Below are 10,775 nucleotides of genomic sequence, written 5' to 3'. Positions count from 1 at the left end.
CTGGGGTCTTAAAAGCTTGCACATGGCCATCTAAGATGTATCAATTGGTCCCAACCCACATGGAGCAAAGAAAAATTAAGAAACCAAAGACACAAGGAAAATATTAGCCCAAGAGACAAAAGGACCACATAAACCAGAGACTCCATCAGCCTGAGGCCAGAAGAACTAGATGGTACCCAGGTACCACCAATGACCACCCTGACGGGGAACACAACAGAGAGACCCTGATGGAGCAGGAGAAAAGTGTGGCATAGAACTCAAATTCACATAAAAAAACCAGACTCAGTGATCTAACTGAGACTGGAGGAACCCCCGAAGCCATGGCCCCCAGACACTCTGTTAACCCAGAACTAAAACCATTCCTGATGCCCACTCTTCAGACAAAGATTAGACTGGACTATAAAACATAAAATAGTACTTGTGAGGAGTGTGCTTCTTAGTTCAAGCAGATACAGGAGACCAAATGGGCAGCTCCTGTTCAGAGGCAGGATGAGAAGGCAGGAAGGGACAGGAGCTGGTTGGATGGACACGGGAAACCCAGAGTGGAAAGGGGGAGTGTGCTGTCACATTGTGAGGATTGCAACTAGTGTCACATAACAATATGTGTATAAATTTTTGTATGAGAAATTAACTTGAGCTGTAAACTTTCACCTAAAGCATAATAATAATAAAAATAAATACCATTTATAATAGCCTAAAAATATGAAATTCTAAGGGATAAGTCTTAACAAAAAATGTGGAAAAACTACAAAACTTTACTGAGAAATTAAAGAAGACCCAAATAAATGAAATTATTTACTATATCCATGGATTGGAAAATTCCTTATCATTAAGATGTCAAATCTCAAGAAACTGATCTACAGATTCAGTGTAATCCAAATCAGAATCTCAGAAGGCTTTTATATAGAACTTGACAAACTGAGATCATGAAGGAAACTTGACGTATAGAGTAGGAAGAAGGCCCAGGAAGAAGCCATGGAGAAAACACTTAATTCATGGGGCAGGTAGAGGAAGAGTAGCCCAGGACAAAGGCTAGTAAGACATGGTCAGAGTGAGGAGGAGAAGAGGACCCAGAAAGGGTGGTATCACAGAAGGCAGTCAGAGAGCAGTTCAAGTGGGAAGAAGTCACCACCATCACCAAATTCAGATAACATCTTATTACTTAATAGTTGACTTTTTTTTGCTAAACTTGGGCTCTGGGAGGGCATTTGTATTTCTTACCATCATATCCCCAGCTCCAGGTACTACATGCCACACAGCAAATGCCTAACAAGTATAAGAGAAGCCATTGGATTTGCTGTCAAATATGTCACTGGTGACCTTGATGAGAACCATTTCAGGGGAATGGTGGTGGTGGAACCTACTACCATTAATATAAACTCATTGCCTCCCAGACAGAAACTCCCCTTCATCCCACCCCTGGTAACCGTTAATAATCTTTTGCTTATTTTATATAAGTCAGATCATACTGTATAGTATTTGTCCTTTTGTGACTGATTTATTTCACTGAGCATGTTTTCAAGGTTCATCCATGTTGTGGCATGCATCAGAACTTGAGTTCTTTTTACTGTGTAGTATTCCATTGTCTATATATAACACATTTTTGGATCCATTCATTTGTTAACGGACATTTCAGTTGTTTCCACCTTTTGACTGTTGTGAAAAGCGCTATGATGACCATTGATGTACAGGTTTCTTTTTGCATTCCTGCCTTCATTCCTTCTATGTATATATTTAGGATTGGGATTGCTGGGTCATGTGATAGTTCTATGTTCGACTTTTTTGAGAAACTTGGTCTTTAAATCTTTTAATTTTCTTTGTTAAATATGGTAGAAACTTGAACTGGAAAAGGGGAGAGTTGATGGAGAAAGTATGCTCTGGAGTGAGGAGGAGACAAAATTCACAGCATGGGCTAGAGGAAAGAGAAAAATGTGAATAGTTGAATACAAATAAAAAAGGTAAGAACAGAGATAACTATGTAAGAGCTCTCCTCAGTCATTGCATGATAATTGTCAAACAACTGAATGTTGAAAAGAGGTTCAGTGTTCAGGAAAGAGTGAAATCACTCATCTGGGTCTGGGAATGCTTTATGGAGGACTTGAGCTGGGTCTTAGTGTGTGTTAGCTATGAACAAGTGGAGAAGCAGCGGGAGGGCATTCTAGGTGAAAGCACTATAGAGGTAGTGCTTTGTAATCAAAAAAAAAAAAGAAGAGAGAGATCCCCTGAATCTTCTTCAAGCCATTCTTCAAAATTATCAAATGTGGATAATTTCAGTCATTATTTCTTTAAATATTTTGCATCTCCTCCCCTTCTGGAACTCTAGTTACACATATGTTAGGCTACACGATGTTGTCCCATAGCTCACTGACGCTCTATTCATTTTTCCCAGTCTTCCTTATCTTTGTATTTCATTTTGGATGGTTTCTGTTGTGGTCTTCAAGTTCACCGACCTTTTCTTCTGGAGATATGTAATCTGCTGTTAATCCAGCCCTATCCAGTGAACTTTTCAACCCTATATGTTTGATATGGATCTTTTTATGTATCTTCGATTTCTGTCTTTGCTTTTCTCTACCTCCTTAAACATATGGGATATATCTATAATAGCTGTTTTAATGTCTTTGTCTAGTAATTCCATCATTTCTGTCATTTCTAAGTCTGTTTCTATTGACTGACTTTTCTCCTCATTATGTGTCTGTATTCCTGCATCTTTACATACCTAATAATTTTTTTTGAATGTCAGATGTTGTAAGTTTAACATGTTGAGGGGCTGGATAATTTTGTAATCCTTTAAATATTTTTGGATTTTGTGCTATGTCTTAGGCTAGGTTCTCTAGAGAAACAAAACCAGGGAAGTGTGTAAGTATCTATATAGAGAGATTTATATAAAGGAAATGGCGCACACGGTTGTAGAGGCTGGAACATCCCAAATCCATGGGTCAAGCTGGAGGCTTCTCCTGATTCACGTAGCCACAGGGGCTGGCAAACCCAAGACTGGTAGGTCAGAGAGCAGAGTTCTTGCTCACGGTCTGTGAAGACCAGTGAATCCCAAGATCAACAGATAAGACCACAGGTAAGCTGTTAGCTCAAGTCTGAAGAACCAGAGGTCTAACAAACAGAGCCAGCTGCAGGATCCAGAGTGAGCAAAAGCCCACGAGCCTTGCCAGAATGCCCACTTATATTCAGTGCAGGCCACATGCCCAGCAAAACTCCCTTTCAACTGATTGGCTACTCACAGATCCCATCATGGAAGTGATTACATCATCATACGACTGCCAAACTACATCATAACTGCCAAACCACTGAGAATCATGGCCCAGCCAAATTGACACACAACCCTAACGATCACATGCCGATAGTTAAATTACTTGGAAACAGTTTGATATTTTTGAGACTTGCACTTAAGTTCAACCCGGGTGGGTCCAGAATAACCTTTAGTCTAGGGCTAATTTAACCCTACTATTAAGGCAAAACCCTTCTGAAGGTTCTACTCAGTTCCTTATGTATTAGGAAATCTTTCTACTCAGGATAGTAGGAAAATAAACAGCCCTATTTATGCTCCAAGAATTGTTCCACCTGCTCCTTTCCAGTGGTGCCTTCGCAAATGCATGCACTAATCATTACTCAGCTAAGGACTCAAGGGGACCCTCTGCAGATGCTTAGAGCTCTCTCTCCATGCTGCTTTCTCCTCTATGGCATTTTGTCCCATGTGTTCTGGCTGCCTTGGCCTGCCTAATTTTCAACTCTGTCTCCTCAACTCAGGAAGATCACCAACCTCTGCTGGGCTTCCCTTCCCTGTGAAATGGCCTGGAAACTCTTCAGGCAGTAAGCAGCGGCAGTTATTAGAGTCATCTTGTTTTTTTCCCTTCTTTCAGGAATCATTGTCCTGCACTGCCTGTTTTCCAATGTCTGAAAACTGTTGTTTCATAGTTTTTGTCCAGGTTTTTAGTTGTTTAAGGAGGGAAGGTAGATCTGGTCCCTTTTACCCTATCATGGCTACAAATGGAAGTTCAATGCTTTAAATTTAATAAGACCCTTAAATTTAATTAGAATGTGAGCTCCTTGAAATCAAGGACCTTGTCTTTTTTAGTGCTAGCACCTAGAACAGAGCTTGGCACATAACAGACTTTCAACAAACATGTTTTGGAATAAATGAAGTCCAGTTTCCTCCCAACATTTCCTTAATAAATGTTTTTCTTTTAATGTATTCATTTCCCTAATATACCAAGAACATTATCAATTCTGATTCTGTCTGCCAAGATATTGGTTACACTTTCCTATATCTATCTTGGTGTGGTTAACATGCTTCCCTATTATTTCTAAAGATTTTTTTTTAAAAAAAGATCCCTGGAGAGGACCTACCTAACTGTAGATCCCTCTGGTTAATGACTTAACCTGCTGATGATAACTTCTTGAGCAGAACCTCTAATCCGTAGTGTATGCATCATCAGTGGTCTCATCCAGTGGCCTAAATTTTCCTGAGAGAAAGTGCGTCATATGTCTCATTGCCAAAATAATGTAACTTTGCTCTGGTCTAGCACCCTAATTTATGACCTGAAGACTGAAAGCGCTGGTAAATGGATAGTATTGGCACATTGACTCTGTCTCTTCCAGGGTACCAGGCTAAGTGCTAAAAAAAAAAAAGTCTTGGGTGAAATCATCCCCTAAATCACATCCTCTTTTAGAAGGATAAAATAAATTCAGTTCAAAATTAATCACTGTACTAAGACTTAGCGGGCATTTGAACTTTCCCCATCATCCCTATGGCTCTTCTTCTTTCATCCGTCTTAGCACATTTGCCCTTTTGAAAAGTAGAATGGCATGACAATAATGGAACTACATACATCATCCCAGCACAAAGAAGAAAAAAAAATTCCCATTATTTTAAAGTCAGATGAGGAATTAAATGGAAACACATTTTTTTAAATTTGCAAACACATTTTTAAGTGAAAATAATTTGCTTATGTAACATATTCTCCCCAATAAGTGGAATATAGTATATGGTAAGAGTGCCACCTGACAAGTCACAGCATAAATGACTTATTACTGCTGCTTTTAGAGGGAGCATTTCCCGACTTAATGCCTTTGCTCTACATTTATTTTTCACTTTGGAATAATCAATGTAGATCTTTAAGTCCTGTAACAAATTGGCATCATTTACACAGTATTGCTGACACTCCCTAGACTCCTGGGACTTGTCACTAGCAAGATAAATTAAGCCTGGAAAATGGTATGTTTGAAAAGATGTTTGGATCTGTCTTTTTAGTTTTTGATGAAGAAGAGCAATGGGGCTGCTTATTTAAGCTCACTGTTGAGTGAAAGGAAACCCTGGTGGCGTAGTTGTTAAGAGCTACGGCTGCTAACCAAAAGGTCAGCAGATCAAATCCACCAGGTGCTCCTTGGAAACCCTATGGGGCAGTTCTACTCTGTCCCGTAGGGTCACTGTGAGTCGGAATCGACTCAGTGGCAACGGGTTTGGTTTTTTTTGGTTTGGTTGAGTGAAAGTTAAAGCACGTAACCCATTTTCTATTTTTTCTGGGATGTAATGAGACAGAGCCCCCACAGTGCTGTATTCTTCACCTAGCTTCCTCCCCTACAGTGTTGTATTGAAAAATCATTTCCTTTGCTGCCCCACCCCACCCCCAGATTTGCATTTGAATCCTGCTTTTTCTTGGAGGTTCTATGTAAACCCCATTGCGCCTGTGTAGTGTGATTAAGAATGTTGCTGACATAACTTGTTTGAACTCCCTACTTGTAAACCTCTTTAAAAGTAACCTGCTTGCCTGCCCTTGGCGAGCAATCTTGGCAGCAGCAGCTCTGACTGACTCCATTTCCTTGTACAAGGAAATAGAAGTGCCTTTCCTGTTCATTCACCTTGGTCTCTTGTTTATTGGCCAATACGAGTCATGCCGAATAAGAATCTGGGGTTTCCACCTGGTAACAGTAATATGTTAATGAAGTTCCTGGGTAGTGCAAACGGCTGCTAAGCAAAAGGTTGGTGGTTTTAGTCTACCCAGAGTTGCCTCAGAAGGAAGACCTGGCAATCTACTTTGGAAAAATCAGCCATTGAAAACCCTACGGAGTGCAGTTCTACTCTGACGCACATGGGGTTGCCGTGAGTCGACTTGAAGGCAACTGGTTAGTATATTAATATCTGAAAGTTTTCTTCTGGATAAGATGTTCCAGACACTGTGTATTTCTCATATGCACAGGCATCCTAATAACTATGTGTGTCGAGAACTGCATGTCTTTTCTGAGTCCTCTCTCTTTAGACAATTGAAACAGAATAGGGAAAAGTGGTTAACTCTTAGAGTTTCTTTCCTTTAAGTAAAAGAACTTAATTATTTTCAATTTTATGGAATACACTGCCAAATCAATTGCTTTATCAATAAAGCAGCGATAATTGTAGCAAAACATAACTATATCAAGTTAACTTATTAAACAGAAATTTAGTTTGATTTTACAGACGAAGAAGTGCTGAAACATTTTAACCACAGAACTTCTAAGGGGCAGGTAGATGTCATCTGTAACATGGGGATGAAAGGGCTGAATTTAATTTATTTTTCCCTCCTCTTATTTGTACTAATTTGAGGTCAGCATTTGTCATTGTTGGCTGTAATTATTAGGCCAAGAGACTGTAGTTGACTTAAGGTTGCAACATTCAGTGTGCAGAAAAAATGGGACAAATCAAAGTTAAAATAAGTTCCTCCTTCTGGAACTATTACATGAGTGGGAACAGCTTGTTCATTAATTGCACAGATGAAGTCATTTTTGTTGTACTGATATAAAAGGCTTGACATGAGAATCTTTGAGTTCCGTCTTGGTCTGCAATATAATGCTGGTGACAGGTATTTAAGAACTGCTTGTTCTGTCCAGAAGGTCCACTGTCTACCCAGTACTATCACACTGTCTATATACATAATTAAACTCCTCCCAACTGCTCTGAAGCACAGCAGACCCTCTGTGTGACAGGCATGCCTCAGGTTGTAACTCTCCCTCTTTGGATTTCATAATCATCATTTCTTCATTTTTTTATTTTTTATTTTTTTGCTTGCTTATACTTCAAAGACAGTGAATAAAGTTTTCCTTTTTTTAAAAGAGTCCACTTTTATTTAAAAACAAACTTACTGGCTTCCTAAATGCAAAGAGCCTTGCAAAACATAGTAAAATACTTTACGTGATGTCTCAGATCATTCCTTAAGTTTATTTTCATTGTATAATCAGTTCCATTTGGTTGAGAATCCTTGAGACCTCTGTTAAATGCAAAAACGCACCAAATTTGTAGAATCATAAGAGATTGTTGCTGTGAAGCAGGAAGGTTCTGCAGGATTAGGGCAGATTAAGCTACAGGTGAGTGTTATGATCAAACATTGTAATTTCCACTAGCCCACAAGAAAAAATAAAGAATTGGAAGCCCTGCAGTTGAATCCAGGAACATCCTTTCTGAACAGTTACTCACTGTTCACCCATGTGAAAGCAAAATGATCCTTCATGTACTCTGGTTTTTGAGAATTTGCAATTGTTATTTGATGTTCTAATAGAGATATTGGCTCCAGTCTCTTTGCGGGAGAGAGGTATTTTGCAATAATCTCTTCTTTAGAAAAGTTGAGCTTATTTGAACATGTCAGACTGCAGCTTGCTCTGATATGAACACTGTTAATTTGAGAGACCTTTTTCCCTCCTCTTCTGTCTTGCTTTTTAATGAGCCCAAATAATGAACCCTTTCTTTGTTTTTTAAGTGATCTTTATAATAAGCAAACTACACAGAAAGCCAGGGCCATTAAAAGAAGCCTGCAGTTGCAGTAATCTCCATGGAAACATTGAAATGCAAATAAACAACCCTGGACAATAAACAAAATGCATTAACCTGTTTTAATTCTTTCCTACTGCACATGTTGGCAAGTTCCTTACGAGGAGAAAGGTCAGAAAAATCAGAAAAGATAAAATTATTTTATTATTAAAATGGAAAATAACATTTCCTGTCCAATAGAACAATAATATGAACCATATAGGTAATTTTAAATTTCCTAGTGGCCATAGGTGGCACAGTGGTTAAACGTTCTGATCCTACCTGAAAGCCGGCAGTTCGAATCCAACAGCCTGTCCTTTGAAACCCTATGTGGCAGTTCTACTCTGTCCTGTAGGGTCACTGAGTCAGAACCGACTCAGTGGCAATGGGTCTGAGTTTTTTTTTTTTGTTTTAGTGGCCATATTAAAAAAAGGAAAAAGAAACATGAAATAGATTTTAATCAGTATATCTAAAATATTGTCACTTTAACATGCAACCAAAACAAAAAGTATTAATGAGATATTTTATATTATTTTTCTCGTACTAAGTCTTAGAAATCTGGTGGGTACTTTCACTCATAGCAAGTCTGAATTTGGAATAATCACATTTCAAGTGCTCAACAGCCACATGTGGGTAGTTGCTACTGTGATGGACAGAGTAATTCTATAGAGTAAGAGGTATTTATTGTATTTTTAAAAGAAATACAGTCTCTTCAGTGGAGAGCCCTTGCAGTTTTCCCCTTGGCCTTGCTTAGAGACTGTGTTGCCAAATCCCCTCCCAGGAAGCGATATGTTCCTGTCCAGATGATTATGCCTCAGGGTGCTGAGCATGGTACAAGGAAGGAAGCCCACCAGAACCAGATCGTATTTTGCTTCCCTGGGTCTTCCATATTAACATTGTGCCCCAAATCAAAGGTGAATCTTGGCTTCTGGCTACAGTATTAATCTTCTAGAACCTTTCCCACTTCTGGGCCTCTGGCCCAGCAAGCTACTGCTGAAGCTGATTTGAACCCAAGAGGAACCTCAACCAATTCTGACGAGCCAGCAACTATTGTCAACCTGAACAGCCTATCAGCCAACACACATTTGGTGCCTGCTGTGGGCCAAGTACTGGCTTAGTTCAGAACCTCATTAGCGCAGGTCCTCATTTGCTTTCAGCAACACTTCAGCAACATCCTAATCTCTGTCTTTTTCCCCCCAATCCTCCATAGATCCAGCAGAAAGACCTTCCTTGAACAGATCTGATTGTTCTGCTTCTCCTCAGGACTTCTGAGATGGCTCCCCACTGCCAATCGAGTACAAACTCTGCAGTTTAGCATATGAGGCCCATCCGCACCTGGCCTCAACCCATTTCTCAAGCAACAACTCCATCGAGTTCCCTGATCTCATGGCCTCTCCCTCACCTCCCCTCTGCACGTGGTCCTGCCACACTTGAGTAGCTTCTTGTCACCACTTGCCATGCCACCTCTCATTGTTACCTGTCAGGGTTATATACACTATTTCTTTTGCCTGGAATGCACTTTTTGCCTCTTGTCTACATGTCAAAATCTCACTCATCCATTCTATAAAATCCAAATGAGTGTTCCACCTTCCCTACTTACTCTATGGAGAGTTGCCTGCTAATCTTCAATCACCTTTGATTCTGATGATCAAAGTCAAGATCCATCTTTTGTTTTCGGGAAGTGTTTCTTCAGTTTGTTTTCTTGCTAACTGATGTACTTCAGAGAGGAGCTACTTCTACTTCCATGAGCAAGCCTAATAATGCGCAAACTTTTGATGGTATTAATGCCCCAATCCTATCAAAAGAAATTTCTCAGGAAAAACAAGTAAAGCTTTTTTTAAAAAAGATTCACTTGAAATCTATTTGAAAAGAAGAATCATTTTTTTAATATAGTCATGTCAAGAAGGGGTTAAAAATAAGATGTGGATCTTTTAACTCCTTTTTCTGGGCTGAGTCAGCATAAGCAGTTGTTTTGTATTTGTTATCCCTTCAGTGTTTTTCAGTGCAGTTTCCCATTCCTGCTTTTTACCTCAGAGTCATTAAAAATTCACTCTCACACCTCTGCGTGTCCCAAATCAAACTCATTACCATCACTCTAAAACCTCTTCTTCTGGATTCTTTAAGTTCTAGAAAGGACATCACTTGGAGTTATATTCAGTATGTCCTTCTCTATCACCCCGGCAATAAATCAGTTGCCAAGTCCTCTTAATCTGTTTCGGTAGCGTCTCTGACATCTTTCCCTCCCTGCTGTTCCCACTGCCAGATCCTAGCTGAGGCCCATATTTCCTCTCACCTGTGTCTTGGAGTCACCTCCAACCTTGTTTCCCTTCAACTCCTAATTCCAACAACACCAAGCTCTAGGCATGCCACCTCCCAGCTCAAAACCCCTCAGGTCCCCCCTATTTCCTAATAAAGTCTAAATTCTTTAGCCTGACATTTAAGGCCCACCCATGCTCTGACCACAACACAGTGTTATAATATATCTCCTCCTATGCCCGTACTCATACTCTAGCCAAAATGTGCTAATCATCTCTAAACACACCCTGTCCATTTCAGCATCTGGGCTTTCTTCATGGCCTTCTTGTTTCTTCTTACTTTCCTAACTTCTTGCTGATTGAAATATGACTCCATCCTTGGTAATCCCAACCAAAATTACTACCTCTTCCATGAAGTCCCTGTAGATTCTCCAACAGGAAGTAATCTTTTGGTCCTTGTACATACTTCATATGTATCTTTACTATGACCCTTACTACAATTTAGGAGCCCTGGAGATGCAGTGGTTAAGCACTTAGCTGCTAACCAAAAGATTGGTGATTCGAACCCACCAGCTGCTCCATGGGAGAAAGATGTAGCAGTCTGCTTTTGTAAAGATTACAGCCTAGGAGACACTATGGGGACAGTTCTGCTCTGTCCTGTAGGGTCACTATGAGTCAGAATCGACTCGACGGCAATGGCTTTACTACAATTTACCTTGTAAGCTTGTTTTTTT

This window comes from Trichechus manatus, unplaced genomic scaffold (genome assembly GCF_000243295.1).
Source record: "Trichechus manatus latirostris isolate Lorelei unplaced genomic scaffold, TriManLat1.0 scaffold00027, whole genome shotgun sequence".
Classification (NCBI taxonomy): Eukaryota; Metazoa; Chordata; class Mammalia; order Sirenia; family Trichechidae; genus Trichechus; species Trichechus manatus.
This window is presented reverse-complemented; position numbering follows the sequence as displayed.